Source organism: Eulemur rufifrons, chromosome 29, assembly GCF_041146395.1.
Source record: "Eulemur rufifrons isolate Redbay chromosome 29, OSU_ERuf_1, whole genome shotgun sequence".
In the NCBI taxonomy this organism is placed as follows: Eukaryota; Metazoa; Chordata; class Mammalia; order Primates; family Lemuridae; genus Eulemur; species Eulemur rufifrons.
The window spans coordinates 50873607-50890263 of NC_091011.1; positions in this window are offsets into that span (position 1 = coordinate 50873607).

Below are 16657 nucleotides of genomic sequence, written 5' to 3' on the forward strand. Positions count from 1 at the left end.
ACAGTTGAAGAAATCACATGAAGACTACACTACTGCACTCACCTAGATTCAAAGCTAAGTGCCCTGCCCAACCAACACATAGATACATCTACAGGAAAAATTCTTCCCTACAAAGGCCAATCCAAAAAATTAAAACAAGTATCTGTTATACCAGATGCACAGATATCAACATAAGGACACAAGAAACATGAAAAAGAATGAAAATATGACAACTCCAAAGGAACACAATATTCTCCAGCAATAGATTCCATGAAAAATAAATTTGTTAAATACCTGAAAAAGAATTAATGATATTAAAGAAGCTGGGGGCGGGGGGGAAGAAGAAGCTTAGTGATATACAAGAAAACACAGATTAAACAATACAAAGAAATCAGAAAAACAATTTAGGACATGAATGAGAAATTCATCAAAGAGATATATAATAGGAAACAGAAATCCTGGAATAGAAGAATTCAATGAATGAAATAAAAAAATAAAATCAAGAGCTTTAACAGTAGACTGGATTAAACAAAAGAAAGAATTTCAAAATTTTAAGACAGGTCTTTTGAAATAACTTGGTCAGAACAAAATAGATACGTGTGTGTGTGTGTGTGTGTGTGTATAGATATATATAGATAAAGAATTTATATATAATATATAACAATTTATACATAAAATAATCATTCATATATATATGTGTGTGTGTGTATATATATATATATATATTAGAATGAACAAAGCAATGGGCTACCATAAAGCAGACAAACATTTTAATTGTGGGTATTCCAGAAGGTGATGACAAGGGTAAAGACATAGAAAACCTATTTAATGAAATAACAGCTGAAAACTTCCCAAATCTAGCAAGAGATTTAGATATCCAGGAACAGGAAATTCAGAGATCTCCAAATACACACAACCCAAAATATCTTCTCCAAAGCACGTTATATTCAAACTGTCAGATGTCAAAGACAAAGAGAAAATTCTAAAAACAGTAAGAGAAAGGCATCTAGTCACATATAAGGGAAGACCCATCAGACTAACAGCAAATTTCCCAGCAGGATCCTTACAGGATGGGAAAGAATGGGATGATGTATCCAAAGTGCTGAAAGAAAATAACTGCCACCTAAAAATAGTATACCCCGCAATATTATCCTTCAACAATGAAGAAGAAGAAATAAAGTCTTTCCCAGACAAGCAAAAACTGAGGGAATTCATCACCAGTAGACTGACACTACAAGAAATGCTTCAGGAAATCCTACACCTGGAAATGAAAGCACAATATCTACCATGATGAAAACACAAAAGTATAAAACTCACTGGTAGAGCAAACATACAAATGAGGAAGAGAAAAGACTCAAATTTTACCACTACAGAAAACCACAAATTGCAGTGATGAACAAGAAGAGAGAAATAAAGGAAGAAAGGACACACAAAACAACCAGAAAACAATTAACAAAATGACAGAAATAAGTCTTCACAAGTCAATAATAACCTTGCCTGTAAACAGATTAAATTTTCCACTTAAAAGATATAGACTGGCTAAATGGATTTAAAAAACCTAAGAACTCCCCCAGAAAACTCTTAGAGCTGCATAACTTAAGTTATATGCTGAACTATATGCTGCCTATAAGAAACTCGCTTTACCTGTGAAGACACATATAAACCAAAAGTAAACGGATGAAAAAAGATATTTCATACAAATAGAAACCAAAAGCAAGGAGTAGTTATATTTATATCAGATAAAACAAACTTTAAGTCAAAAATAGTAAGAAGACACAAAGGAGGTCATTATATAATGATAAAGGGATCAGTTCAGCAAGAGGATATAATTCTAAATATATATGCACCCAACACCTGAGCACCCAGATATATAAAGCAAATAGTATTAGATAAAAGAAGAGATAGATTCCAATACAATAATAGTTGGGGACTTCAACACCCCACTCTTGGCATTAGACCATCTAGACAGAAAATCAACAGAGAAACATTGGATTTAAACTGTACTTTAGACCAAATGGACTTAACAGATATTTACAGGACATTTAATCCAACAGCTGTAGAATACACATTCTTCTCATCAGCATATGGAACATTCTCCAGGATAAACCATATGTTAGGCAACAAAACAAGTCTCAACAAATTAAAAAAAAAAATGAAATCCTATAAAGTATCTTCTCAGACCACAATAGAATAGAACTAGAAATCAATAATAAAAGGAATGTTGGTAACTGTACAAATACATGAAAGTTAACTGACATGCTCCTGAATGACCATTGGGTCAATAAAGAAATTAAAAAGGACATTTTGAAATACCAAAAACTATGGGATATAGCAAGCACAGTGCTATAGAGAGAAGTTTATAGGAATAAATGCCTACCTCAAAAAAGTAAAAATATATTTAAAAAACAACCTAAGAGTGCACCCCAAGGACTAGAAAATCAAGAATAAACCAAACCCAAAATTATCAGAAGGAATAAAATAATAAAGATCAGGGAAGAACTAAACAAAATAGAGACTAAAAAAACCCACAAAGGATCAAGAAATGAAAAGTTAGCTTTTTGAAAAGATAAACAAAATTAATAAACCACTAGGTAGACTAACCAAGAAAAAAAGAGAGAAGACCCAAACAAACAAAATCAGAAATGAAGGCCAGGTGTAGTGACTCATGCCTGTAATCCTAGCACTCTGGAAGCTGAGGTGAAAGGATTGCTTGAGCTCAGGAGTTTGAGACCAGCCTGAGCAAGAGTGAGACCCCCGTCTCTACTAAAAAAAAAAAAAAAAGAGAGAGAGAAAATTAACTGGGCATGATGGTGTGCACCTGTAGTCCCAGCTGAGGCAAGAGGATCCCTTGAGCCCAGGAGTTTGAGGTTGCAGTGAACTAGGCTGATGCCACAGCTCTCTAGCCCAGGCAACAGAGTGAGACTCTGTCTAAATAAATTAATTAAATTTAATTAATTAATATTAAATAAATAAATATGAGAAAGACATTACAACTGATACCATAGAAATACAAATGATCGTCAGAGAGTATTATGAACAACTCTCTGCTACAAACTGGAAAACCTAGAGGAGACGGGTAAATTGCTGGGCAAATACAACCTACCAATATTGAATCAGTAAGAAATAGAAGACCTGAACACACTAGTAATGAATTGAATCAGTAATAAAAAATTACTAGAAGAAAACATAAGGTAAACACTCCGAGACATCGGTTGAGGCAAAGATTTTTATAACATATAAGACCTCAAAAGCACAGGCAGCAAAACCAAAAATAGACAAATTTGGACTATATTAAATTAAAAAGCTTCGGCCGGGCGCGGTGGCTCACGCCTGTAATCCTAGCACTCTGGGAGGCCGAGGCGGGTGGATTGCTCAAGGTCAGAAGTTCGAGACCAGCCTGAGCGAGACCCCGTCTCTACTAAAAATAGAAAGACATTATATGGACAACTAAAAATCTATATAGAAAAAATTAGCCGGGCATAGTGGCGCATGCCTGTAGTCCCAGCTACTCGGGAGGCTGAGGCAGTAGGATCGCTTAAGCCGAGGAGTCTGAGGTTGCTGTGAGCTAAGCTGACGCCACGGCACTCACTCTAGCCTGGGCAACAAAGTGAGACTCTGTCTCAAAAAAAAAAAAAAAAAAAAAAAATTAAAAAGCTTCTGCATAGCAAAGGAAACAATAAATAGAGTGAAGAGACAATGTGTTGAATGGGAGAAAATATTTGCAAACTATTCATTCAACAAAGGACTAATATGTAGAATATGCAAGGAACTCAACAGCAAAAAAATAAATAAATAAATAAATAAATAAAAACAAAAAACCCTCAAATAATCCCATTAAAAATGGGCAAAGGACTCAAATAGATAGTTCTCAAAAGAAGACATACAAATGGTTAACAGGTATGTGAAAAAATGCTCAATATCACCAATCATGCGAGAATTACAAATCAAACCCACAAAGAGATATCATCTCATCATAATTAGAATAGCTATTATTAAAAAGACAAAAAAAAATAACAGATGCTGATGAGGATGCAGAGAAAAGGCTATTATACACTGTTGGTGGGACTGTAAATTGATACAACCACTATTGAAAACAGGATGGATATTTCTCAATAAAAGACCGAAAAAATAGAACTAGTATACAATCCAGCAATCGCACTAGTGGGTACTTATCCAAAGGAAAACAAATTTGTATATCAGAGAGATACCTGCTCTTGCATGTTTATTGCGGCACTACTCACAATGGCAAAGATATGGAATCAACCTAAGTTCCCATATGTAGACAAATGGATAAAGAAAATGTGGTATATATACACCATGAAATGCTATTCTGTCATAAAAAAAAAGAATGAAATCCTTTCATTTGCAGCAACGTAGACGGAGCAGGAGGTCACTACATTAAGGAAAATGAGCCAGGCACAGAAACGCAGATGCTGTGTGTTCTCACTCACATGTGGGAGCTAGAAAATACTGATCTCATGGAGATAGAGAATGAAATGATAGATACCAGAGGCTGGGAAGAGTGTGTTTGGGGTGGGGGTGTGATAAAGAGAGGTTGGTTAATGTGTACAAATATACAGTTAGATACAAGGAATAAGTTCTACAGTTTGATAGTAGAGAAGGGTGATTACAGTTAACAATAATGCATCGTATATTTCAAAATAGCTAGAAGAGAGGACTCGAAATGTTCCCAACACATAGAAATGGGAACTGCTCTAGGTGATGGATACTCTAAATACCCTGACTTGATTGTTACACATTTAATGTATGTAACAAAATATCACATGTACCCCATAACTATGTATAAATATTATGTATCAATAAAAATATGTAACTTACCTAATTGTAAGTTTTTGTACTTTAATTTTTAATAATGTCTAGTCTAAACACTGGCTCATAGAATTCCTGAAAATTTAACAATTGGCTTTTGCAAGCTGGTAGGAGCTGGCCGTAGCTCACCACTAAAAGTGTAATCATATTTCAGGAAAAAAATGGTTTGCTAAGGTCAAACACTCCTTCAGGGGGCAGAAAGGAATTTATGGTAGATACAAAGAGAAGTATCTTTTATGCTTTATAGTTGTTTATGTCTTTTATTTTAACTGTCATAAATTTGAGATGGGAAGGATTCATATTAACACAGACTCTCTAGTATAATAAAATTGATTTTAAGCACACTATAAAGTTTTAATGATTGAAAAGGAAAATAGCTCACCTCTAACGTGGTTTGGTAGAAATGACTCACAGTTGAATAAGTCCATTATATTTTTGATACACTTTAACAAACTTTCTGCCATATCTATCAGTAACAATAACTTTTATTGCAAGTGTTGAATGTTCTAAGCATAATTTGTATTGCCATTGATTTCCCAGAACTGCTGAAATCTTTTGCCACACAAAAGTAATATAGGTTATGCAGTTTATTATCTTGCAATTTAATTGTGTATTTTGAACAAACTTAGATGAAATATAAAACTAAAAATGCAGTACTTGGCACCACTACTATACTGTGGAGATATAAAGCCCCAGGAGTTCTATTATGGTGAAAATTGTTCTTGTGGCATTTGGAAAACAATTTAGTACTAGACAGAAAATGAGCAATTTTGAGGTGTACAATACTTAGTACCAGGATTTGCAATTCTGAGAAGCATGCTGACTTCCTAACCAGCCTTAAAACTTTTTCCTTTGTCATGTCCTTTTTAATCTAGCACATCTTTTTTTCCCCATATTTTTGAAACACATGAAATGAGAGGGAGGCAGAAAATGCTAAGCCCACATAATTGTTTGACCTGACATTGGTGTCACCAAAAGAAATATACAAGCAAAATTAAAATGTATCTAAGTCTTTGTCAGTTGAATTTTCTGAAGTTCGAGAGGAACTTCTGTGTGCTGAAAGAACTACTTACAGTTGACTGTACTAAATTAATATTCAATGCTAAAGTCAAAACATTTTCAACCTAATTTTTCTTAAGGTACTGAGTTCAACTTAAAAATCTTGATTTTCCACTTATAAATGAAATAATTTCAAACATCTTAAGAAAAACCAAATATTCTTTAATTAATGTTCCCTTAACAGTTTAAATTTCCCTGAACAAATAACTTATAAACTTATTTAATTAAATCACTTTAAATCAGTGGTTTTCAAATTTCTGGAGAGTTTATTAAAACAAAATTGCTGGACTTCACCCCTATAGTTTCTGATATAGTAGGTCTGGGGTCCAGATGATGCTGATGTTACTGGTCTGGGGACCACACTTTAAGAACCATGACCTTCATCATTTAAAGCAACAAGTACAGATGTAATGTATCTGACTTTCTTGAACACTTCAAACATTTGATGAGGCAGCCAAACAAGATACATAAGCGAGATCTTTCTTAGCAGTTAACTCTTGTAAATCAAGTTCCCTTACACATTCAAAATCCGTAACCAGTTTAAAAAGTCAATCAAATTCTTTTTTTTTTTTTTTTTTTGGCTGGGGTGGGGCGGAGTGGGGGGGATTTTGAGCAGTTAAATCAATTGATTCTTTAATAAATGTGAAATCAAAATTGAAAGTGTATTATCTATCAGACATTTCAGATAAAAATCACATTAGAATATCAGATTCTCTAACAAGTTAGTTTTTACAAACACCTTAAATGGAAAAATACGGAGAGTTCATCCCAATGAATACAAAATTTATAATCAGAGTTGCCATTTCTGAAGGGCTGAGCGTACTAGACAGAAGATTTGGGGCCACGAAGTAATTACTTATATTGAAGGAATATTCAGAAACAAAAACATTAAGAAAATAAATTAGTTACACTTGCTAACTTTTGCAAAAGAGTCAAATTTTACAAGAATCAGTTTGCCAAATAAAAAAGTAAAAGAATAAGAAAAAAGTTACCAAGATTAGTGTGTCCATGGCAGGAAAGCAGTAGTGTTTTCCCACGAGTAGTATCTGCAAGAGGCATCACTATCTGTAGATATCTGCTACACAAATTTCAGTGTCAAATTTGTTTTTGTTAGAGAATCCGTTTCACCTAGTGCTAGATATAGTACCTTTCTAAAAATTTTATTTTAAAGACAAAGTACTTTTGTTTTTTCTCTGACTATGGTATCTGATGTGGCACTAAGACATGGTGTCAGTTCATCTTTTTCACTTGCTGAGCAGTTTGGACATTAGGACATGAGACGTGGGCCCTACACGTTTCCTGGTTAAATTCATGTGAGCTGCAGGTGGACATCCAAGCCCTTTCTTACAGCTGGGCCATGGCCAACCAGGTAACTGGGAGACCCTGTAACCGCATTTCAGCTGGGACTTCGTTATGCAACCCCGCAGCATCAGAGATCCCTTAGGTTCTTCTAGTTTCAATCGTATTAAGGCTTTATCCTACTCGTCTTCTTTAATGTCTTGATTTTATTTGGTAGATTCTATACCCCTATTCCTTTCAGATTAATACTAATTTCCTTCAAGAAGGATTCAACTAATCTCTTTACTGCCTGATTGGTTCTACATTCTTTTCATATCTTTGAAAATCTGGGCCCAGACCACTTATTGGCAGTCTTTACTGTGTAGAATGAATAATCGAGACTCCATGGCTTTACTGAAAAACTAAATAGTAAAGAAAATAGTTCAACATGGCCACAGCAAAATAATAATTCGTCTTTTACCACTTGGAAAAAAATTACTTTGATTGTAACAAAGAAGTACGCTTAATAAGTCTATGCAAAAACACAAGATTAAAATTTGGAAGTGTTTCAAATGCCTTAGCTGGCACTCCAATGTTCACTTGGTATTTTTCTTGAAAGCTTTTTACATACTGGGAGAGTCATAATATTGAAAGGATTAGAAGGTTTACAACAGCATTTCCAGGTACACTAGAAAAGCTCTATGTTTAGGCATACCAAGTATGTCACCCAACAGTGAAGAAAATAATTGTGATGTTGTTTTAATGGTAAAGATAAAAAAGGAACTCATGCTCAGCTGCTAATAAGCAAAGAAAAATAAAAACATTGATTGAAAAATACATTAATTGAAACATAAATTTCTTTCTTTCTTCTTTTTTTTTTTTTTTTAAACCAGAACCAGAGCTTACAGGAAACATAAATTTCTTTCTTATCAAAAATAGCAGGAGCAGGTAGATAAACTTGTTAGGAAGATTGAAATTGTATCTCTTTTGAGTCAAAGCCTGAATATATTAAAAAAGAAATATATAACATTTGCAATGACACTGAATTCTATCAGGCATAAACTGCTAATGAAATCCACTCCTGTGTAAAGAAACAGGCACAGCTTTTTAGATGATTTAGAACATAATTTACTATCACACATTACTTTTTTAATGGAACTTAGAAGAAAATGCAAAGTAATTTTTTTGTTGATTAAAATGAAAGAAATCAGATTGTTCATGGCATCTAAAAGAAAATCTCTACTTCAGTTCACCAGCAAAGCATGAACCAAAGCCTTTGGAGTTGAAGTTCCCATTAATCCAAATATATTTCTCTGCATGAGCACTAACAATAGCTGCGTGAATGTATGATTTGATTCACTAATTTGGCAAGAAATAATGTGTCCTACTTTTCAACACTGAAGTTGGTTCCCAGAAATGAAAATGATGTTCTAAGGCGGCTGTATTCCTAAAATTGTGGAGTTGAAAATGGATTTCAGGAAAGGTTCTCTGTCCTAAAACTTGGGAAAACTAAATTAACATTGTTCTGTTCTCTCTTTGTGCAATTAATATTGACAGTGTGAATGAAGAGCTAAAAATGGAAGGTATTGAACTGTGGTGCAATACAGTATTGAAAACTAATTAGGAGACTCTTGGCAAACCAAATGTATTATAAATATCTCTGAAATCCTTTTCTTAAATATAAAAATCATGGAATATTTTCATGTTCAGAAGTACCTATGTTTATTTTCCATTTTAAATAAAACCAACTTTTGCTGCCAATTAAAGAATCCAAGGCAAAAAATTCTCTCAGAGGCACAAGAACTGAAACTGACAACTAGGAACAGAAGAAAAGGTATAGGGTTTCCACTTCCAAATTAAAAGAGTGGTGAATTATAAAGGAATGTAATAACTAGGCTATTTCTATTTCTCACAATCACATTTAAAATACCTTCAACATAATATATGTATGCTGGGTCCATGTCTGTGAGTAGACACGCTTGTTTCCTGTGTGTTTGCTGTTCCTGCTGCTCTTTCTAGTCTCTGCTTTTTTCCTTCTCACTCCAAAAATCTATAGACCTGACTTACTTGTTTTAGAAACCTACTTGTAAAGCAAAATTATCCATATCTAAAAATTAGGTAAGAGTCAGACTGCGGAAGACGAAGGAGGAGTGTAAAGAGAGACTAGGATCAAGGAGAAGGGGGAGAGTGGGCAGCCTGAGTCTAGCAGTGGAGGGAAGGACGGTCCATCACGAGGCCCAGGGAACTGCATGGAAAGGACTGTGCCCAGCTGTAGCAGAGTCCCATCAGCGCCCAGCCCACCAGACTACTCACCTTCCAACGGTACTGCAGGCAAGCAAGCTGCCAGAACAGGAGCTGGACAACAGATATCTCGGGGTGGGGAGAAAGGACGGAGAATCTCATTTGTAAACAAGGACTGCATAGACCCAATTTGACATCTCTCTAGCAGCCCGACAGAGAGAGACACACTATTCCTATTTTGGTGTGACTCAGATGTGGTGCATACTTCCACTACAGTTTAATAAAAATAAAGAAAATATAAGTACAATTCTAGAAGTCAATTTTTCTTGCATCCTAGTCTCTCCCCTCATTTATGTTACCTGTCTGGCCTCTGCTCTGGGGTGATGGTACTTCAATTAAGAGTGACCAGAAGGAGCATCATACACATTCCTAAAGAGTACAATTGCTCGTCTTGCTTAAGAGCCTTGTGAGGGTATGTAAGTTCACACACCCTGCCCCTGGACCATTTTTGTTGATTTGAACTTTTTGACTATTTAGAATCATGCATTGCCACCTAAATTATGCCATATGTTTAAAGCGAGTTTGTTTACTATAGATAGATGCTATTCAGAAGCTGAGCACACTTTAAATTATCTTGAATTAGATTTTTTTTTTTTATATTTTTGTGGTTTTTTTTTTTTTACTTTTTTTTTTTATTTAATTTTACAGAATCAAAGAGTCTAACAGTATATCTTGTTAGATACAGTATGTCCTCATAATGTATACATTATTTCTTGTACAATGATATGAAATAATATGGGAAATATTCATGATAAATTATTAAGTGAACAGTGCAAGTTAAAAACAATAGTTTCATATTTTTTCCCCACCCCCCCTTTCCCGAGTCAGCACCTTCAAGTGTTACCACTCCCCAAACGGTGCGCAATGCACTCATTGTGTAGGCATACCCCCATCCCCTCCCCCACCCCCCACCTCAGTCTGATGTCCAATTGGTGTCCTTTCCAGATTTGTATTTAGGTGATGATCAAGGAAACCAATTTTCTGGTGAGTACATGTGATGCTTGTTTTTCCATTCTTGGGATACTTCACTTAATATAATGGGTTCCAACTCTCTCCAGGAGAACCATAGAGATGTTGTATCTTCATCATTCCTTATAGCTGAGTAGTATTCCATGGTATACATATACCACAGTTTACTAATCCAATCATGTATTGATGGGCATTTGGGTTGTTTCCACATCTTTGCTATTGTGAATTGTGCTGCTATAAACATTTGGGTACACGTGCCTTTGTTACAGAATGACCTTTTTTCCTTTGGGTATATGCCCAGTAATGGGATTGCTGGGTCAAATGGCAGGTCTACTTGAATCTGTTTAAGATACCTCCATAATGCTTTCCACAGAGGTTGCACTAGTTTGCAGTCCCACCAGCAGTGTATTAGTGTTCCTGTCTCTCCACACCCACGCCAACATGTGTTGTTTTGGGTTTTTTTGATAAAGGCCATTCTCACTGGGGTTAAGTGATATCTCATTGTGGTTTTGATTTGCATTTCCCTGATGATTAGAGATGTTGAACACTTTTTCATATGTTTGTTAGCCATTTTTATATCTTCTTTTGAAAAATTTCTATTCATGTCCTTTGCCCACTTTTTGATAGGGTTGCTTGATTTTTTCTTGCTGATTTTCCTGAGTTCTAAATAGATTCTTGTTATCAGTCCTTTATCTGATGTGTAGTATGCAAAAATTTTTTCCCATTCTGTAGGTGGTCTGTTTATTCTCGTGACTGTTTCTTTGGCTGTGCAGAAGCTTTTTAATTTAATCATGTCCCATTCATTTATTTTTGTTGCTGCTGTGATTGCCTTGGGGGTCTTCTTCATAAATTCTTTGCCTAGGCCAATGTCTGTAAGAGTCTTTCCTACATTTTCTTCTAGAATTCTGATTGTATCACGCCTAAGGTTTAATTGAATTAGATTTTTAAATTAGTTTTTGCTATTTGATCATTTTGTTTGAACTTTTGTGTTAAATAAATGAAATTACTTTTCAATGACAAATATTTAAAAAATAGTGTGAGAAAGTATTAATATATTGTTAGAGGTAGGATGATAATGCCAAAAAGACTAAAAGCAAATGGTTAATAGTGGTTGTCTCTGGAGACGAGAGTCAAGATAGGCAGAGGTGGGACAGGGGATTATTGCATTTTTATTGTGAATGCTTATGGTTTTTTAAAACAATTTTGATAAGATGATGATTGGGTGGTTCTATCATACCATATCTTTAAACATGATTCTATTTACTAACAAAACAAATCATTTTCTATTCTTAAATTTTCAAAAAAACCCACAAAAAAATCATAAACATCTTTCCAAATTTGGAATTTCAGTGTTAAAAATTAATCTATTATATATGAATACTTTATTTGATTTTTAATTAATATAATACAGGTAATAATATATAACTTTATATTTTTATTAAATTATATATTTAACCCACTTGAATAATATTCAGTAATATAAATATCTCATAAATATGTTCTAAGATTTTTTATTCTTAAAAGTTTCTTTTAAATATCTGACTTTTAAAACTGTGTGTGTTTGATATTAACTGAGTAAGTTTGAGTAGAGAAAGCATTTGCAGTTGTTAGGAGTGTGGCGGACAGTGATAGGAAAACTAGCAGGAAGGCTCATCTTGGAATTTGTTTTAATGGAGAAACATTCTCAGGTGGACAAAGGGGTTCAAGAGGTTCTTACTCAAGAATTCTTTTTGTACAAAGCTGTACACTCACTTGGTCAGAATTTTGTGTAGTTTTATGTGAACCCTCATGCTCTTATTTTATCTCCACTTTACAGATGATGAAAAGGAAGAAGAGAAACATCAAGAAACTTGACTGAGGATTCAGAACTGTAAGTGGTGAGATAGGATGTAACGCTGGGTCTGTTTGGCTCCAAAGTCCCTTTTCTCTATGCAGCTGTCCCCTTGCCCTTGGGCACTAGGACTTAATCTACACAGGGCAAGCCCAGTAGATCTTAAGTCTGCTGTAGCTCCCTGGTACCTTCGCCCATCTTTGTAGACAAAGAGACGTTTCCCTGCTTTCTATATGTGACTCCTTCCCCTGAGCTCTTTCCTAACACTTCACTGGAATCTTTCTGCATTCATGACTTTCTGATTCTCTTAGGTTTTGTCATTCCTTCATCACAGATTCCTTCCCCTCAGTCCACGCACATGCTTCAATTTCACCTATGCTACAAATCACACATCCCAGCCCCTTTCCTTTCTGCTCCTCCTCCCTCAAGACCTAATTCTCCCCTTCGATTCACTCCTCATTCTCTGTAATCTGGCTTTCCTCACTGCTCACCCCAACCACTCTTTAAAATGTACTGGGGTAAGAACCTTGTCTTATTCTTGAGTTTGCAAGCACCTGGCACAGAAAAATAATAACTACTATGGTAAACTACAGTTTATTGGGCTCCTACTAGAGGCCAGGTGTTGTATAGAGCACAGACATTATGGTTTTTCAGGTCTTTGATAACTTGTTGGCAGACACCCTTCCCACGGTCTTAGCTGTGCGCCTGTCTCTTGACGTTCAGTGTCCGGCAGTCACTCCGATGTGACTTTGCCAACTGAAACGGAGCCTTCTGCCTCTACTGCCTTCGTCTGGTCATCAAATAGATGAAACAAAAATATTTCCAAGAATGTTTCTGCCCCGATTTGCCGCTTTTACTATGAGGACTGTGTGTTCCAGCATGTATTGTATGACTGCAAATATCTTTTTGTTTAATTGTTTTCTGAGCATTGCAATGTCTTGAGGGATATAGGAAGAAAGGAATTGATTCATTTAATACATTTGTGCAAGAAATAGTAACTGGATAGTATGAGTTAAGCAGTATAAACGGCACCTGGGGACACAAAGGTCAATAAGACAGGTACATTGCAAGAAGGAATTTTAACAGGAGTAAACTGATGTGGGTGGCAGTAGGGAAAATGGGGAAAGCACAATGGCTGTCTCAAAAAGCAGTGCCCGTGAGTGGCCAATAGACCTTGAATTTCTGAAACAGAGAGCGAGACAGTGGCAAAAAATCTAAAGACATCCCCTGTGTTTAAAGCAGAGCATGGCTTGTCTTCCAGTTATGCTTTCAGTTCAGTTCTAGCAGACTTAGTTAGTCAACATTTCTCCCACATTCTGCTTGTTGATTTTGTGAGTCATCATCTCCCTCTGCTTCCTTGGCATTACATTACAAGTCTAGGGAGAAAGGATGGGTTCTTGGTCACCTACACAGCATAAAACAAAATTAGATCCCGATTTCATAGCATACACAAACATAAATTCCAGATGGATTAAAGATCTAAAAATGGAGGGAAAAATTAAAACATCTAGAATGAAATATAGGACAGTATCATTATAACCTTGAGTAGAGAAATGCTTTTTAAATAAGATATGTAAAGAACAAACCAAAAAGGGAAAGATTAATAAACTGTGTCAAAATTAAACCACCTGTACATCAAGAGATACCTTTAAAACAATGAAAAGTCAAACCATGAATTGGGAAAAGATATTCACAGCACTTATTACCAGCAAAGAACTGGTATCTGGTATCCAGAATATATAAGAGAACTTCTACCAATCAGTAAGAAAAAGGGCAAACAAGCCAATAGCAAAATGGGCAAAGGATTTGAAAAGGCACATCACTAAAGAGGAAACCCAAAGGCTAATAAATATTTGAAAAGATTTTCAGTCTCACTAGAATCAGGAAAATGCAGATTAATCCAATGAGATACAAATTCATAATATTGGCAAAAATGAAAACACCTGACAATCCCGAGCGTTGTTAAGAATGTGGAGCTGAAGTCGCCGCTGCACAGCTAGTGGGAACATGAGACTGTGCAACTTGGGAAAGCCATTTGGCTTTATCTGGTCAGGCTGAAGATGCTTATGTCTTCCTGCCCTCTAAACGTACCAAAGAAACTCCCACATGTGGTATAAAATTCAAAACAATCCAAGTTTTCATTATTGGGAAAGTGAACAAATGAATCCTGGTATATTTTCAAACAATAGAGTATTATACAGTATTTAAAATAAATGAACTAGAGCTAACATGTGTCAACATAGGTAAATCTCAAAAACATAGTGTTAAGAGGAAAAGAAGATTGCAGAAGAATTATAAAAGCATGCACGGGTATTACCATCTTCTAGGGTCTGGTAGGAGGGAAGTGTGTTGGAGCAGAGTTGCAAATGGGACTCCAATTTTACCTATTAAATATGTTTTATTTCTTTACCAAAAATATGAAGCAAACATGATAAAGTGTTGGCAAAGCTGGGGGAGGTATATACATAATGCCTTAAGTAGTACTTTTTTTTTTCTTTTTTAACTGTTTTATTTGCTTCAAAAGAAATTCCACAATGAAACAAGAACTTAAAACAATTCACAGTTATAAGAGGTTCATCTGTTTTGTAATAACTTTAAACATCAAGGCCAAGAAGGAAAGTCACCTTTATGAAATGACACACGAATATATTCACACCTCTTTAATGGAAAGCGTAAGTTAGCACAACTAAATTTGTAACATGTTAGATTATCTTGCTTGCTAATCTTACTGCTGCCCTCCTTTTTTATTTTTATTTATTTTTATTTTTTTTTTATTTCATCTTATTGTTATGGGGGATACAGAATTGCACGTTACATACGTTGCCCATGTACCGCTTTTCCCCCCAAGTCAGAGCTCCAGGCGTGTCTGTTCCCCAGCCAGTGCGCGTTGCACCCATCATGTAGGTATATATCCCTCCCTTCCCCAACCCCCCTTTCCCGAGTCAGCACCTTCAAGTGTTACCACTCCCCAAACGGTGCGCAATGCACTCATTGTGTAGGCATACCCTCATCCCCTCCCCCACCCCCCACCTCAGTCTGATATCCGATTGGTGTCGTTCCCAGATGTGTATTTAGGTGATGATCAGGGAAACCAATTTTCTGGTGAGTACATGTGATGCTTGTTTTTCCATTCTTGGGATACTTCACTTAATATAATGGGCTCCAACTCTCTCCAGGAGAACCGTAGAGATGTCGTATCTTCATTATTCCTTATAGCTGAGTAATATTCCATGGTATACATATACCACAGCTTACTAATCCAATCATGTATTGATGGGCATTTGGGTTCTTAAGTAGTACCTTTAAAAGAAAAAATAAAACGCTTTAGCATCTGACAGGCCTGATTTCAGACTGGCTAAAAACTTTGGCTCCGCCACTTACATCCCTGTCACATTAGGCGAGCTGCTTAACTTCTCTCAGCTTCAGTTGCTTTACATACACACTTTATGTTCTGATACTTGTCTGATAAATCTTGTGTGTGAAGTCTTCGTGGTTGTAATTCTGGTGTCTTGTTTGTTTCTCTTAGCTCTCATTTATGACTCTGTGTGGTGTGTGTGTGTGTGTGTTGTGGTTTTTGACAGTGAATTCAACTTTCTTGGGACTTTACCTGGGAGAATTCTCAGAAGCCTGACTTTAAGGTGTTTTTCTCCAGGGAGGATACATGTTTGTGTCTGCTAGGAGCCTGAGGGCACTGCCAACACAGAACCCCTTTAAAGTCTTGCCCTGAGGGTTTTTCTTTGTCCAAATTACCCTAATAATGCTGTTTGGGGGCTGAGAACCTACTGTGAGGGCATTTTGTGGTTATACATTTTCATGGATTTTTGTTTTTTCTATTTCTCCCAATATCAAAGTTTGAGACAATCAATTTTCCTTGCTGCTCCCTGGAGAAGTTGGCTACTTCTAGTTTATATTAACACCGAGGATGTCGCCCTATGGGATCCCAGCTGAAATGTGGAAGAGTGGAATTCTGTTATTACAGTTCCACCTTATGTGGATTCTGGGTTTTGGGTCCTGTCTAGTGCATCCATAGAAACCATTAAAGATAGAAGTTCAAGTTCATCTGGGTTACATTAAAATCCTCAACATGAAAGCTGGTTTCAGTTCTCTGCTTACTTCTCTGATTTTTACTTTCACTTAGTTGTCTGCCTCTGAGAATTCTTCTTTCTTGCCAACTCTTTAATGTATTTTAAAAGTGTTCTTCCCCCTTAATTTAAACCAGCAATTTTTCCTTTTAAATTTTAGTGGAGGCATTCCCTAAAAATATCTCATCCATATCGTGCTGGGAATTGAACTCCAATGTTCTTTTAAAAATAATTCCATTAAAAAAAAAAAAAACCACTATTTTGTCCAGCCTGGTCTTGAATGCTTGACCTCAAGAGATGCTCCTGCCTCAGCCACCAAAGATGCTGG